This window comes from Suricata suricatta, chromosome 7 (assembly GCF_006229205.1).
Source record: "Suricata suricatta isolate VVHF042 chromosome 7, meerkat_22Aug2017_6uvM2_HiC, whole genome shotgun sequence".
Classification (NCBI taxonomy): domain Eukaryota; kingdom Metazoa; phylum Chordata; class Mammalia; order Carnivora; family Herpestidae; genus Suricata; species Suricata suricatta.
The window spans coordinates 21066870-21083783 of record NC_043706.1 but is presented as its reverse complement, the minus strand read 5'-3'; the positions used below and the strand labels follow the sequence as shown (position 1 = coordinate 21083783).

The following is a 16914-nucleotide window of genomic DNA, read 5'->3' as shown; positions in this document are numbered from 1 at the left end:
GTTTCCAAGCCCCGGGGCGTGCGGAGGCGCACCCCCAGTCCTACTTCCCGGGCAGCTGTGCCACTTCTGCAGTCCCGGCCCTCACACCCCACCCCAGCTCCCCGCCAGCCCGGGCTCGCCCGCACCCCAAGTCTGTTCCCCACTGGACCCGGCGCCGGGGCCCCAGAGCGCAGCACAGCCCCCGGCCCGGCGGCGCGGGGGAGGGGCGCGGCGCAGCAAAGTTGCTGAGTTGCTTTGCACGCTCAGAAGTTGCAGCTGAGACGGCAGCTTCCCGCCCCCTTCCTGGACTCGGCGGCTCGGAAACACACCCACCCGTCACCACCCGCTACCTGCCCTCGCCCCGGCGGCCCCGGCCCGGACTCTTCAGCATCCCCTCCCGGCGCCCGCGAGGAGCCCAGGTTTCCAGCAGAGTCGGGCTGGGGACGGACGCACCCCACCTCCCCGCTCGGCGGGGGTTGGGAGGAGGGGGGGAGGGGTAGGCTCCCCTCCACCCAGTCGCCGCGCTGCCGTGGTGCTTCTTGCACTTTGCAAAGCTGAGCAACCGGGCAGGCGTCGCCCACCGGCCCCGGCGCCCTCGCCCACCCCCGCGGGGTTTGCGGAACGTGCACGGGGAAGCGTTCCCATCTTCTCCCGCAGGGGGCTTCGTCTGGGCGGCGGGAGGGGTTCCGCTAGGAGCCGAAGTCGCCAACAGGTGCTCGCGAGCCCATGTGACCAGGGAGGGGCCACGCAGGGGAAGCCGGGGGTGGGGGCGGGCTCCCTCCCTCCCTCCGGGTCCCCCGCAGAGCCCGACGCCTGGTGCACCCCGCCCGCGGCGGCTTAGGGAGGGCTCGCGGGTGTCTCTGCGGAGCGCGGGTGCCCTCTCGGCCCGCCCGGCAGGAGGAGGAGAAAGAGGGGGAGGAGGAGGGGGAGGGAGGGAATGCGAAAGTGGGTCAGGAATGTAACTGGACGCTGCGCACCCCCACGCAGAACCGCCCCCCCCCCCGCCCCCGTTGCCGGCAGAGGCGGCCAGTGCCAGCCTTGGAAAGCTAGTCTTTTGCTGTTGTGGTTCCCCAGCATTTTCGGTGGACGGTTACCAGGGGATCCCGAGGGATGTGTTTCCCTGTGACCCTTTCGGAAGAAAAACTTAGTTGCCTCAGTAACCGACTTTGGCTTGGATGCAATGATGCAGTGAATGTTCTAGGTGAGCCTGACCAGGATGAGGCTGCCTTGGCACTAGGGGGTGGATTAACTTTCCTTATTACTGAACCAGGACGAGAAAGGAAAGCTGGGGAAGACGTGGGGTTTTGCCGTTTCGTGGTTGTTGTTTTTACTGTTTCAGAGATCATGCATAAGTCGTTTTTGCGTTAGAGTTTGAGTCTCCCGAGTGCAGGCCCTGGGCTGTCATAAATTTACCAAAGTTCTTACCAGACACGGACTTAGTTGATACAAAGGTTTGAGGTTGATGCCGTAGAGTTGGAAAAAGTAGAGGACTGTGATAGTTTTGTATTTGGGGAAGGCTTGTGAAACAAACATGAAAAGGCCTTTATTAAAAGGAGAAGAAGAAAAACCCCCAAACCCAGCCCTTCTCAAAGTAGAAGAAGTGATAGCAGTCCAGTTAGTTTCCTCCTGAGAAACTGGCACCTCATGCCCAGAGCATGTGATTAGGGGAGGGGGGAATCCAGATTTAAAAGTGATGGTCTTTCGGGTTGAATGGTGGAGACACTAGTAGAGTCAAGGGGAAAAGAATAATAAAGGAAGAGACTGCAAATTATGCGCTTTGTAGCTCAAATCTCTCCTTAAGGCACCCTTCTGAAGTTTTGTCCCATTTTTCCTTCTGGTTTTGTTCAGTGGACCTTAGTCACAGAGAATGGGACAGGGCTGTAGAGCTAAGGTCCAAAGAACCGTGATGCCACACACTCAGAAGAAAATGTGCAGCTGCCGGAGTTTTATTCAGAAACAAAAAAGGGATGTGTTATCCTCTAAAGAAATCTTCAGAGTTCTCGGAAAAGCTGCCTTAGGAGTCATTGTAAATTTGTTTCCAAGGCCATCCTAGATGAAGTAACCAAAATTGACATGTACTTTGCATTAAAGAGTGTGTATTCATAGAAAGCAAATTGAATTTCTATAAATTGAATCATATTCTAAATAGGTTAAAGAAGAGGTTAGTTTGTAGAGAAAACTTTTGTGGGCATCTGATCATTCCCAGTTTACTTTTTTTTTTTAACTTCACTGAGTTGTCTCACTAGTAAAATGAGAATAATAATAATAATAATAGTAATGAATAGTAATAATTGGTCTTCTTTGGGGTGGGAGACTTGGACTTTTCACAATACTTTTTACATAAAGGATCTTCAGTTCAACTGGCCAAAGTCTTTATTCTCACTTCTGGTGTAGGCCCAAACTGTGGAAGCTGACAAATTCCATACATCGGGCTGTCTTGTGTTCTGGATGTAAAAAGCAGAGTTACACAATAGTTTTCTGGACACTTGGAAAAAATAAATGAACACTTTCATAATTTTAGGTTTTGCCACTTTGTTAAGGAGCATGGCTTCCTTCTGTGTGAGATAATTTGACTTTAAAACCTTGGTTCAGGGGCACTTGGGTGGTTTATCAGTTAAGTTGACTTCAGCTTAGGTCATGATCTCCCCGTTTGTGAGTTCGGCCCCCATGTTCGGTTCTGTGCTGACAGCTTAGAGCCTGGAGCCTGCTTTGGATTCTAGGTCTCCCTCTCTCTCTCTCTGCCCCTCCCTCACTCATGTTCTGTCTCTCTCTCTCTCTTTCAAAAAAAATAAAATAAAATAAAAACCTGGGTTCAAACCAGAATTGTTGCTATAGAAATCAATTGAAATTTAAAGTAAAAAATGAAGTTGCACACTTCCTTATTTCCCCACTCTCCAAATTTCATCTGAGTTCATGAGACATTTATATGTAGGGTGGTCTTTGTTTTAGTTGTAAACCAGAATTATAAAACAAATTCAATTAAGGAGGGACTACCTGTTAAGAGGATCAACAATAGGATCCTTAATATCATGAATTATCCTTGCATATTTAAAATATTTGTTATAAGGGCGCCTGGGTGGCTCAGTCGGTTAAGCATCTGGCTTTGGCTCAGGTCATGATCTCACGGTTGGTGGGTTGGAGCCCCGCGTCGGGCTCTGTGCTGACAGCTCAGAGCCTGGAGCCTGCTTCAGATTCTGTATTTCCCTCTCTTTCTCTGACCTCCCTTGCTCGCACTATCTCTGTCTCTCAAAATAAATTAATTAATTAATTAATTAATTAAATTAAATATTTGTTACATAAATTTGGGGACAATTTTCAACAAATAACATGTAGCAGGTTTTCACTTAGATTATTTTGGATGATGTATCTGTAACCATGTACTCACAGCCACTGCTCCCCCAAATATTTTTTTGAATGAACACATGCTTGAAACATTTTCGCCAACAACTTTGTGTATAGAACTCTGTGAGCGCTTTGGAGATGACACAGAAACATGTCCATGTTCCTAAAAGTCAAATCTGTGGGTAATTAAGCTGGAGGCTGTAGCTAGATGACAAATACGAGAAACTTAAATGTTCAGGAGTTAAGTAAAAATGTGTTCATATATGCACAAAGAGATGATGGATGGATTCAGAGATGAAAGGTACCAAGGATTGAGAACTAAAATGAGAGATTAAACTTTTTGTTCTTCTTCTTCTATTTGTTCTCTAAAATGTTAGCAGTGAACCTGGATTGGTTCTCTGTAGGAATTGAAGGTTTGCTCTTCCTAGGGAGACATTGCCAGACAGCCAGGATATGATTGTCAGGGAGAGGGGAGTCTTAAAGTGCCCCAGGAGTTTGCGTGCCGGGGACGGGGCAGAGAGCAGAGAGCCTGAGGGACAGTGAAGGAGAGAGGGCACACCCATACTTAGGAAGGGCTTAGATGTTGCAGTTGCTGGGCGTGTTCTGGGAGTGTAAGCCGTCAGGTGGCACCCATCAGGAAGTGCTCCAGAGGGAGTTGGTAGAATTTGAACTTAGGCCTTACCTTAAAGGATGTACGTGATGTTTACAGCCAGAAAGAAAAAGTGGTAGAAATGAGGTCAGCTAAGAGGCTGGGAGTTGCAGGGCCCATGTGGAGAATTATAATACATCAGTTTTGAGACAGGAGATGGATCAAATGTGAAATGGGTCATTTGAATGATAGGTTAGGGACAGACCAATTAGGGACCATGAATGCCTGGCCAAGTTTAGTGGAAGGACTTTATCTATAGGTAATGGGGAAATAAGATAGGATTCTGAGTAAGGGAAATATATGTCTCAGTTGCATTTGGGGAAGGTTCATCTTGTGACTTAGATTGGAGCAGGGGTTTAGGGACGGTGAGTGACTACTGCAGGGATCCAAGGGGGGCTTGACAAATACCGTATCAATTATAGTATATGGATGTGGAGGGCAGTGGATAAGAATTCAAATCTGGAAGCCATGAGAGGTGGTCCTATCAGCAGAAGTTGGAACAGGAAGCCATTGTTCAAGATAAATTCAAGAGTTGATTTGAGAAAATGGAATTGGAAGCTGTGATTGGCAGCTGGGTTTAGGAAAGAGGGATGAATCTTGGCCGGAAGTAGTGATGTGAGTCATCCACTTAGAAGTAGGTGATTATTGGCCAGATCCGAAGGTGTGGAATGAACTCCTCAGTTTGAACTTGGTGGCCAAAGGATCAGTGCACAATTAGAACATGCACAATTAGAATTTATATATATATATATGAAGAAAAACAATTTTATATATGTAAATATAAATAAAAACATACATTTTTTTTTTCAAAATTCTCTTCCTCCCTCACAAGGCACAACAAAGAGGTCATTCCTAGGCCATTAGTTAGAGCCCATCTACTCATCCAGCACTGTTCTTGCTCAAGTGGTTTCACTCAACGTCTCCTGAACCTGGCTCATCAGATTAAGGGGCCATAGACACAGAATCACAGTCTCCTGAGCTGGCAAGGCTATATTTTTGATAAGCTTTACAGGCCACTCTGCTATGGATTCCTTTGGGGGAACCAATACCTTAGCCAGTTCATTCTACCAGTTCTGAGACCTCCCTGAGCCTCCCGTCTTCCCTTGGGAGAGCAGGAGTTCCTACCTCTCATGTGTTCCTTTTGTTCCTAACGGACGGTCATCCAGAGGCAGTGCTTGAAGTTGTTTTTCCCCCCGGATGACCTGCTGCCTTCCAAATTTAGCACGGGTTTGGAAGCAGGGCTGGAAGTCGTCTGCTCTGCTGGGTGGGAAGGGGATTAGGTGTAATGCAGAGGGACACCCATTCTGTCCATCCTAGCCTGCTGAAGCCGATGCCCGGGGCAGACCACTTCCTGTGCCTGTGGATACGCAGACCCAGGGTGCGGTGTTTGGCAGTATCTTCGGGAGGAGACTGTTTGGCTGATCTTTTTCAAGAGTCAGAGGCGAGGCGGGGAAGCTTGTGGGCTCTGTAACCACACATCCTCTGGAGAAATAAGTAGTCAGAAATTTACAGTTGGATTTCTAAAAGGTGACTGCTGTTAACACCTTTTGCAAACAATACCTGTGTATCCAAGTATCAGTTTATTTCTTTATTGTCAGAAAAGCAAATCTCTGTCCTCCTGAGCAGTAGCAAACATTCTGTCACAGCCAGCTCTCAGTTAACCTGATGCTACAAATTGTTGTCTGGCTACAAATGATCATTTGCCTGCCCTTCCTTTTCCTTGCTTAGAAGCTGTAAAGAGAAAAATTCACCTTTAGGTGTTGTTACATGTCTGGTGGACTAGTAGGCAGAAACTAATAATTAAAATTCATAGGGGAGGGTCTCCTGGGTGGCTCAGTCAGTTAAGCATCGGACTCTTGATTTCAGCTCAGGTCATGATCTCATAGTTCGTGAGTTCAAGCCCCAAGTGGGGCTCTGCACTGACAGTGTGGAGCCTGCATGAGAGTTTCTCTCTCTCTCTCTCTCTCTCTCCTCAAAATTAAGAAAATAAACATTAAAAAAAAAACCAATCCAGGACGTTAAACAGACAGCATTCTTGCCCCCATAGAGAATGTAAACTGTCCATTTTTCTGTCTCTAACTTTTGAAGCCAGTGGTTTTTTGTTGTTCTTGAGCTTGTTTCTTTTTTTTTTTTTTTTTACCTTCATTGAAGAACTGTAAAAGATGATAGAATCTAGGTGTTTGTGGGTTTTTAAAAATTGTGGTAAAATACACATTACATAAAATTTACCATCTTCACCCTTTTTAAGTGTACAGTTCAGACTGTTAAGTACATTCACATTGTTATGCAATAGAATCCAAAAAAATTTTTTGATTCATTTACAATATAAGGGAATTGGAGCACCTGGGTGGCTCAGTCAGGTAAGCTTCCAATTTTGGCTCAGGTCGTGATCTCACAGTTTGTGGGTTCGAGCCCCAAGTCAGACTCTACACTGACAGCCTGGAGCCTGCTTGGGATTCTCTCTCTCTCATTCCCTCTCTCTCTCCCCTGCTTGCATGCATGCATGCTTTCTTCCTCTCTCAAAATAAATAAGTAAACTTAAAAAATTGTAAAAATACAAAATATAAGGGAAATTCTAAAAATGCCGGAAAATGAATCCCAGTTACACACAAAACTAAGAATGGAATTGGTGCAGGCCTAAAGCATTTATATGCTCTCCTAAGAGAAGGCAGATGGATGGCTGTTGTAGGATGAGCTTGCCTGACTACGTCCTTCCAAACAACAGCTAATGTGAAGTTAATCGTTGCAGCAGAAAAATGCAATTTATCCTTGAGATATCTTTAAGATGCCAGAAGTAGTGCTAGCACCTCGATACCGATTTTAAAGTTTCCTTGAAGCGGTAAGAGTAGAATGAGAGAATGTGCTCAAGTGTGAACTTAACAGAATTTAATTTATGCATTTACTGAGAGTTTTCAGAGTTTGTGTTTTGCATACTCTGGAAATATTCCTTTGATATACACTGAGGGGCAGGTAATACTTGCCACCGTTCTATTTTTTTCTAGTGAAATCTTAACTATTTACGTAAATGTGAATATCAACAACCCAAAAAACTATTTTTTAATAAAAATTTTTAATGTTTATTTTTGAGAGACAGAGACAGAGCACAAGCAAGGGAGGAGTAGAGAAAGAAAGAGACACTGAATCCGAAGCAGGCTTTAGGCTCTGAGCTGTCAGCACAGAGCGCGATGCAGGGCTTGAACCCACAAACGGAGATCGTGACCTGAGCCGAAATCAGATGCTTAGACACTTAACCGACTGAACCACCCAGGTGCCCCACAACCAAAAAAATTTCTAAATGAGGGAGAACCTGTGAATTTATTATCAGGTAAATGATCATGTCATAAAAGGGAACCATTTTTAAGGTTAAATAGTTAAGTAGGGTTCTCAAGAAAGCTTGGAAACATTGTTGCCATTTGTCAGAGTTCTTGTTCAACCCAAATCTATTACAGTTCACTTTTTTTTTTTAACATAGAACACTTATTTTCACAACCCCTTACTGTTTGCACTCAGTCATTCATAATACCCACAAAACTGGTTTGCAGCTAGGCAGTCCAACAGGACGTCAGTGCGGTTCCCAAGGAGCTGTGTGTTCATGTCCTACCAAAGGAGAAGCATCTTCACGTCTCTCTCTTGACTTTGAAAATTTATATAGCTTATTTAACAGCCCATTTAAATCGTGCTGCCAACTTGAAGAAAACGTGCATAATTGTTCTGAGTTTGCCTTATTTAAAACTGCTTTAGTAAACTTTTGCTTATCGGTCCTGAGAAGATGTGTTAAAACCAGTTTGGCAACTTTTTTTAATATAGCATGTGAGAGGGCCTTGAGAAAAGAGTTTTGAAACAATATCAGCTCTGGAACTAAAACTGAACGCCTTTTAAAAAGTCATTTTTAAGAAATTGAAATGTAGTTGACATACAGTATTATATTTATTTCAGGTGTACAACATAGTGATTAGACAATTCTATACGTCATTCTGCGCTCATCATGGTAAGTATGATTATCGTCTGTCACCATGCAGCATTATTACAATAGTATTGCCTGGGTTCCTCATGCTGTACTTTTCACCCCCCTGACTTATTTACTTTATAACTGAAGGTTTGTACCTCTTAATCCCTTTCACCTTTTCCTGTCATCTCCCTCACCCTTCCCCTCTGGTAACCACCAGTTTGTTCTCTATATTTATTATCCTGTTTCTTTGCTCCTTTATTTGGTTTCACGTATAAGTAAAACCAAGTGGTGTTTGTCTTTCCCCATCTGATTTATTTTATTTAGCATAGTACCCTCCAGGTCCCGCCATGTTGTTGCAAATGGAAAGATCACATTCTTTTTTATGGCTGAGTAATATTCCTGTGTGTGTGTGTGTGTGTGTGTGTGTGTGTACCACATCTTGAAAATTCTACCAACGACCCACCAATGCAGGCTACCAAATCTTCTGTATCCATTCATCTATCAGTGGACACTTAGGTGACTTTCATAAGAAGGCTTTTGTAAATAATACAGCAATAAACATAGAGGTGCATAGATATTACTGAATTTATGTTTTTGTAAAACTGAATACTTTTATTTTTAAACAGTTTTTGTAATGTTTATTTTTGAAAGAGAGCATAAGCTGGGGAGGGGTAAAGAGAGAGGAAGGTAGAGTGCAATCTCCACCCTGTCAGTGCAAGAGTCCAATGTAGGGCTCTAACTCACAAACTGTCAGATCATGACCTGAGCCAAAGTCGGGTGCTTAACCGACTGAGCCACCCACATACCCCAAAACCGAAGGTTTTTTTTTTAACTCACTGGTTTTAAACCAGAATATTTATGATATGTATATTCCTCTGTGTTTAGATGACTCATCTTTTAAACGCCAATATTTCATGGTAGGAACTTAAAAAAATTTTTTTTAATGTTTTTATTTATTTTTGAGAGAGAGCAAGACAGAGTGCGAGCAGGGGAGAGACATAGAGAGAGGGAGACACAGAATCCAAAGCAGGCTCCAGGATCCAGGCTGTCAGCACAGAGCCCAATGAGGGGCTCGAACTCACAAATCATGGTAGGAACTTAATTAACCAATGGAAGGGTTTCCATTCAAACATACTAGGCATATGCAATTTAGAGTTTCCCCAAGAACTTAGAATGCCTGCGCACAACTACACATACACACACACACACACACACACACACACACACACACACTCACCCAGTATAATTTACTGAATTCTATTTAGAAGCAGATTTTAAGTACATACTTGAATGAACTATCTCATGTTATATTTTAGAAGATGTTTGCTCGTTCTAGAGCAGCGTAGTCATGAATGCCAACTAATTGCCAAGAGACAGTGGCCGATAATTCATATTGCTGCGTGACAAATCCATAGAAAATGCAAGCTCAGGTGGTCCTGGGAGTCTCACACATTTTTTTTTCTTTTACTTTTCTTGTGAAGCTAAGTTCTTAGCTTTTACTTGAAAAATACTCCAGCTTTTAAAATTAAGCAATCCAACAGTCTACTGAGCCTGTTGTACGATGAAATTCTGCAATGGCATATGCAGGAAATTTCTGTACTGTGTGTTCGTACGGAAATAGATTGTTCTACACCCGTGCCCCTGTGCTTTGTCCTTTCTGTGCTTAACAGAGCCTTCTACCTCCCGAAATGTCAGCCTAGCCCTCAAACTTATGTGTATTTTACTTTTGATTACCTTGGTCCTCGGCCAGCCTCATATTTGACACTTTTCCGCATAGGCAGTATAGGTGCTTCTTGATGTTGAGCTGCTAATCTCTTTATTATTTCCTGTCACTTTTCCCTGTGATTGATGCTTGTGAGCCCGAGGGGGGAAAAGTGATGAAAATGACTTTGAAAACAGCTTTGAAAGGGAGTATTTTCAGTTGGACCTGGGTCTTACCTAAGACCATAAAATGAGTGAAAAAGCATGCCAGTCTGTTTTGTAAGGCAGTGCCTTGCCCTCACGGTGAGCAAGCTGGCATTCTAACGAATGCTTTGTAGCAGACGCGAAGAGAGTTTTCCGGGTCTGTGGTGTGAGCTATGGCGAGAACTCACAGATGATCTGTACTTAGTTCTAAGGAAAGGTTACAGAAAAGGGTCCCCTTTCCTTTGGAATAAAAAAAAAAAAAATTCTGAGTTGGAGACATTACCAAAACCCAGACCCTATTACCTCCCCAGTGTTTCCTCTACCCCACGTCCAAGCCAATCCACTAATTCCTGGTTTGGTGTGGGAAGCCCCCTCCCCCACTTGCCACCACGCTCTGTTGTGTGCAGAGTGACCACTAACATGTGACAAGAACATATTAAAACCTCCGTTGTATTTTTAGCTTGTCCTTTTTTTTTTTACTTTGTTAAAATTGTGGTAAAATAGATGTAGCATAAAATTTGTTCTTGTAATCATTTCTAAGTGTACATTTTAGTGGTGTTAAATTAAATTCACAGTACCCTGTCTACTTCCAAAATTCTTTATCACCCCAAATCCATACCCATTAGGCAGGAACTTCCCAAGTCTCCCTTCACCCTGTCATCTACTTTCTGTCTTTTTTGCCCATTCTAGATGTTCTGTGTAGGTGAAATCATACCGCACACAATAGTCCTCCCCTTATCGGTGGTTTCGTTTTCTGCGGTTCCTGTTACCCGCGGTCAACCATGGTCTAGAAGCAAATGATCCTCCTTCTGACGTATCTTCAGAAGGTCACTAGCAGCCTAACGCTACATCACAACGCCTACATCATACCCCTCACTTCCTCTCATCACATAGGCATTTTATCATCTCATTCCATCACAAGAGGAAGCAGGATGAGTTCGTATCACAAGCTATGTTAAGAGAGAGAGAGAGAGAGAGAGAGAGAGAGAGAGAAGCAGAGAGAGAGAGAGATCACATTCACAGAATATTGTTTTAGTTCTATTTTTTAAATTCGTTTGTTTAATCTCTGACAGTGCCTAATTTACGAATTAACCTTTATCGTATGTATGTGTACGTATAGGAAAAGCCTACTATATATAGTGTTTGACACTGTCTGTGCTTTTAGACATCCACTGGGGTTCTTGGAACGTGTCCCCCGTAGATAAGGGGGGACAGCTGTATGTCTTTTTAGGTCTGGTTCATCTCATTTAACATCATGATTTCAAAGTTTGTCCATATTGTAGCACGTGTCAGTCCTTTGTTCTTTTTGATGGCTCAGTAATACTCTACTGTCTGTATACACCACATCTTGTTTATCTATCCATGGACCTCGGGGTTGTTTCCACCCTTTGGCTACTTTGAACAATATTGCTCTGAGCACAGGTGTACAAGTATCAGACAAAACAAAATCTTTGTTTTCAGTTCTTTTGGGTATATATCCAAAAGATGTATATCTAAGAGGAGAATTACTCATGTGGTAACTCCAAGCTTAACATGGTTTGAGGAACAACTGGACTATTTTCTGCAGTGGCTTCACCGGTTTCATTTTCCCACTAATCCTGTACAAAGGTTCAAGTTCCTCCACGTCTTCGCAGCCTTGTTATCTTCCTTTTTGAAAAATGTTGTTTCGTTACAGTTATCCTGATGGATACGAAGTGGTATCTCACAGCTTTGATTTTCACATTCCTGATGACTAATAATGTTGAGCATCTTTTTATGTGCTCTTGGCCAGCTGTATATCTTCAAAGGAGAAATGTCTGTTAAGTTCTTTGCATTGTCCATTTTTGTACCTGTTTTATAAGGTCTAATAGTATACAGTGGATGTGTAAAAATATGCATATACTTGGATATATGCAAAATGTTTTTTTTAAATGGAAGATGTACTTTTAGAAGGTTTGGAGAGCATTATTATGGTCTATAACAATGATCCATTTTATTTCTTACTGCCTAAAACTAGCAGGAAACTATTGATAAAGATTCCTTTAAAATTTTTCAAGTTTGTTTATTTATTTTGAAAGAGAGAGCAAGCAAGCAAATATGAGTGGGGGAGGGGCAGAGAAAGAGGAAGAGAGAGAATCCTAAGCAGGTTCCATGGTGCCATCACAGAACCTGACACGAGGCTTGAACTCATGAAACTGCAAGATAATGACCTGAGCGGAAACCAAGAGTTGGATGCTTGCTGAGCCATCCAGGTGCCCCACTATTGATAAAAATCTCCAAGTTTGGGGTACCTGAGTGGTTCAGTCAGTTGAGCCTCTGATTTTAGCTCAGGTCATGATCTCACAGTTCATGGGTTTGAGCCCCACATCGGGTTCTGTGCTGACACTCAGAGCCTGGAGCCTGCTTCAGATTCTGTGTCTCTCTCTTTCTCTGCCCCTCCCCTGTTCATGCTCTGTCTCTGTCTCTCAAAAATAAATAAACATTTAAAAAAATTTTTTAAATCCCAAGTTTTATCAATGGGAGTCTTATTTGGCCAAAGGTAGCGTGTTTCCTGGGGTCTTCATAGGAAAGTAAACCAGGGTCCCAAGGCTGTCTTTCAGGATGTTCCCTTGTGGTACTTTAGAAAATAAATCTCTGTGGATGCATTTCAAGTTAGACTTGCCTTATGCTTAATCCTATTTTGTGATTAATAATGGTGTTTCTTTTTTTTTTAAGTTTTTATTTAAATTCCAGTTGGTCAAGATATAGTGTAATAGTAGTTTCAGGTGTACAATTTAGTGATTCAACACTTATATGTAACACCTGCTGCTCACCACAAGTCCTTTCTGGATCCTCGTTTATCTTATTCAGGGAGAGAAATGGTTTTTCATGTCATGTCACATGGGAGAGCTAGAAGGCATAGAATAAATCTAAAGGGAGAGGCTTGGCTCTATTATTATTATTTTTTAATTTCATTTATAAACTTGATTATAAAGAGGTTAGCTTTCAGGGGATTGAACCGGCCTATTTAATGACCCAGTAAGAGCATTCTAGGCTTAGGGGTTGATTTTTTTTTTTTTAACAGATTGGTTTTCCCATTGTGGTTCTATTCTCAAAGGTTCAAAGGTTAACCTTTGTGAAGTCACCCTACAATGCCAGCTTCTATCAGGGGTGAGACATCACCATCCTAGCACCCCATGGTGTATTCTTTGGAACATGTCCACACTGGCAGGCGTTTTCCAAATAAAACATATGTTTCAGTAAACAAGCGTTTTATCCAGCAGCCCAAGTGGAGAATTTTAAAACCCATGTTTGTTTTGCCAGCAAACATTTTGTTTCAATTCATGCAGCTAAACAAGTGGGTAAGATTTAAGTGGCCTCCCAGTCAAAACAAATGCAGAACCATTTTCAGAAAGCTCTGGCTGACCAGAAATGCATTTGCTGTCAGAGTGTGAGGTCAGACATTAGGGAAAATAATTTGTACTTTCCATATAATTCTTGTACCTAGTTGCCATCAGGGTGGAAAGTCTTAGGTCTGGGTAAAGGTTCTTGATTCTGTTTTAAGGCAAAAGATAAAGAAATAAAAAAGCAGCATTAAAAAGTATTGCTGTGTTGCTATATTTCAGTCTTATAGCAGGTCTTTAAAATGTGACTAAAATAGGGGCACCCGGGTGGCTCAGTCAGTTAAGGGTCCGACTTCCACTCAGGTCATGAGCTCACGGTTTTTGGGTTTGAAACCCACATCGGGCTCTGTGCTGACAGCTCAGAGCCTGGAGCCTGCTTCAGATTCTGTCTCCCTCTCTCTCTGCCCCTTCCCCGCTCACGCTTGTCTCTCTCTCTCTCCCTTAAAATAAATAGACACTTAAAAAAATTTTAAATAAGATAAAATGTGACTAAAACATCATCAGGTATTTGCTGTGCATTTCTTACCCCTTTCCTAATTATTTTTATGGTTAATTCAACCACAGTGTAATAATGCAACTCAACATCTATGTGAATAACTAGGCTTTGTCTTCTGATTTTATAAAAATGGTAGTAAAATCAAATTTTTGTGAGCTGTCTGTTACTCTTATTTAGGGTTCCTTATAATTGAACATTCTTACTGCCTTCCATAGATTATCTCCTGAAAAATATCTTTCAATTTTTAAATTTGAAAGTATGTGGTGTGCTTTTCTTTTTGAAAAGCAAGCCATTTTCCTATTAAGATGAATTACGCTTTCTTTCTTTTAAACGTTTACTTATTTTTGAGACAGAGAGTGCAAGCAGGGGAGGGGCAAATGGGGAGGGGAACAGAGGCTCCAAAGCAGACTCTGAACTGACAGCAATGAGCCCAATGCGGGGTTGGAACTTGTGAACCTTGAGAACATGACTGAAGCCAGTTGGACGCTCAACTGATTGAACCACCCAGGTGACCCATGAATTGCACTTACTTTTTTATTTTTTGAGGTTTTTCATTAAAAAATTTTTTAATATTTTATTTATTTTTGAGAGAGAGAGAGAGAGAGAGAGAGAGATAGTGTGAGCAGGGGAGGGTCAGAGAGAGAGAGAGAGAGACACAGAATCTGAAGACAGGTTCCAGGTTCCTAGCTAGCTGTCAGCACAGAGCCTGACGCAGGGCTTGAACCCACGAACCGTGAGATCATGATCTGAGCCAAAGTTGGATGCTTAACCGACTGAGCCACCCAGGCACCCCAAATTGCACTTTCTTAAGAGGATAATCAGAAATCATGAAATTTGGTATACATTCAGAATAGTGTAGAAAATAGATACATGTGGTTTAAAGAATAATGAACAACTAGGCATATGTAACCTCCATCCAGATTAAGAAATAGAACATTTCCTTAGAAATCTACTGCAAAACCATCTTCTTCTTCTCTCCATGGGAAGTTCACAATTATGTAGGTATTCTTAAAAGGCATTACTCAGTTTTACAAGTGTTTGGTATATATTACTTTTTACTTGTTTGTTTTATTAACAATGGGGTTGCAAGCCTTACCATGTTGATGCGTATAGCTGTGGCTTGTACATTTTCATTGTTTAGTGTTTCTGTGTAATACAGTGAGGCATTTCTCTACTGTTGATGGACATTTAAACTCTTTCAGCTCTTGACTCTTATGAAAAAGGCTGTTGAGAATATTCTTATATGTGTATATATCTCCTAATACTGTAGTGTGAAGGTTTTTCTAGGGTGCATGGTACATGTTACAGGTGGATTGTTGGTTTGTAGGCTGTTTGTATTTTTAACATTAAGCTATAATTCCAAACTGTTTTCCAACATGTTTGTCCTAGTTTGTACTCCCTGTAACAGTGAGTGAGAGTTCTTCTTGCTTTACATCTTCACCAACACTTGATATTGCTAGACTTTTTAATTTTTGCCAATCTGGTGAATATGAAATGATGTCTCATTGTGATTTTAATTTACTTTTCCCTGATTAACAATAAGGGTTATTAGCCATTTGGATACTATTTTTCTCAAGTGTTTTAAACATTTTGTCCATTTTTTCCTATGGATTGCCTTTTCGTTAATGATTTGTAGGACTCATATATATCCTCTGGTTACGAATCTTTTGTCGCTTATATGTGTTGCATATATCTGACTGATATGTGACTTTTCTTTTTTTAGTCTGTTTATGTTGCCTTTGAAGGCACACAAACTCTTTAATTTCAATACCATTGGATTGATCAATTGATTCTTTCGTGGTCAGTGCTTTGATACTGTATCTTCTTTAAGAATTTCTTTCCTATCCAAGGTTCATAAAGATCTTTTATTCTTTGGCATCTTGCCTTTCACATGGGATTTCATTATATTTTATTTATCTGAAACTGATTTTTGCGAATGTTGTAAGGTAGGGCTCTATTTTCTTTTGTCTAAATGACTACTTGGTAGTCTAGTCACTTATTGAAGTGCCCAGTCCTTTTCACACAATCTGGAACACCACCTCTGTTATATTCCCAGTGGCCATTTATGCTGGGTCAGTTTCTATGCTCTCTGTTCTATTCCATCGGTCTCTGTCAATGCTTGATCCAGCCCTACGCTCTCCTTATTCTCATGGCCTAGAGTGAATCAGGACATTTGGGAGGGCCAGTTCTTCTCCCTCATTCTTCTTCAAGCATGTCTCGGTGTTCTTGGCTTTTTGCCCTTCTACATAAACTTTAGAAACAGCACAGATTCCTGAAGAGAACCTGTTGGAGTTTTTATTAGGACTGTGCAGAACCTGTAGACCAATTGGGGGGAACTGACATGTTTACAATAGGGCGTCTACCACATTGAAAGGCAGTGTGCAGAGTCTTTAAAAGGAAGGTGCCCAACTGCCTGAGGTTCCGATCCTGGCTCTGCTCTTCATCAGCCGCATGACCCTGGAGGATGTATTTAACCTTGATGTACTTCAACTTCCTTATTTGTTAATAGGGATCATCCTTGTACCTACCTAACTGGGAAGCTGAGAGGATTAAATGATTAAATGTGTTGCATATAATATGTGTAAAGCACATAGCAAGCATTATATAAGTGCATAAACACTGATTTCTCTATATCTATATCCATTTTATGTCTCAAGAAAATTTTGATTTTCTTTATAAAACTATAAAATTTTATATATATATATATATAATATATATTCCTAGCAATCTTGAAATCTTTGATGCTATTATAAATGGTATTTTTTACAGTTTTGGAGGGTTTGTAATATTTGTTATGTTTTTCTTTAGTATTTTTTATGAGCTGATTATGATAATCTTTGATTAATACTTATTAAGTGCTTGTATTGCATAAGATACTGCTAAGAGCAGGCAGGAAATAGGGATACTTACATCCAGGTGATTGCCTGTTTCAGTTACAGCTCTGGTCCCATGTAAAGTGAATAAAATCCTCAGTCTCATAATTTTTAAAAATTTTGTTTTAATATTTATTTATTTTTTAAGACAGAGAGAGATATAGTGTGAGCAGGGGAGGGACAGAGAGAGGGAGACACAGAATCCAAAGCGGGCTCTAGGCTCTGAGCCATCAGCACATAGCCTGATGCAGGGCTTGACCCCACAAACTGTGAGATCATGATCTGAGCTGAAGTTGGACGTTTCAACAACTGAGCCACCCAGGGGCCCCTCAATCTCATGATTTTAAACCGTTATATCC

General features: G+C 41.8%; 1 protein-coding gene across 1 annotated transcript in view; it reads left to right on the top strand.

Moving 5' to 3' along the window:
• Positions 1-244: 244 nt before the first annotated feature.
• RREB1 (ras responsive element binding protein 1) overlaps positions 245-16914 on the top strand; it is a 177568-nt gene continuing 160898 nt past the window's right edge. The window contains exon 1 of the mRNA XM_029944987.1: positions 245-691. The gene's annotated coding sequence lies outside the window, so the exon portion shown is untranslated. The remainder of the gene's footprint in view (positions 692-16914) is intronic.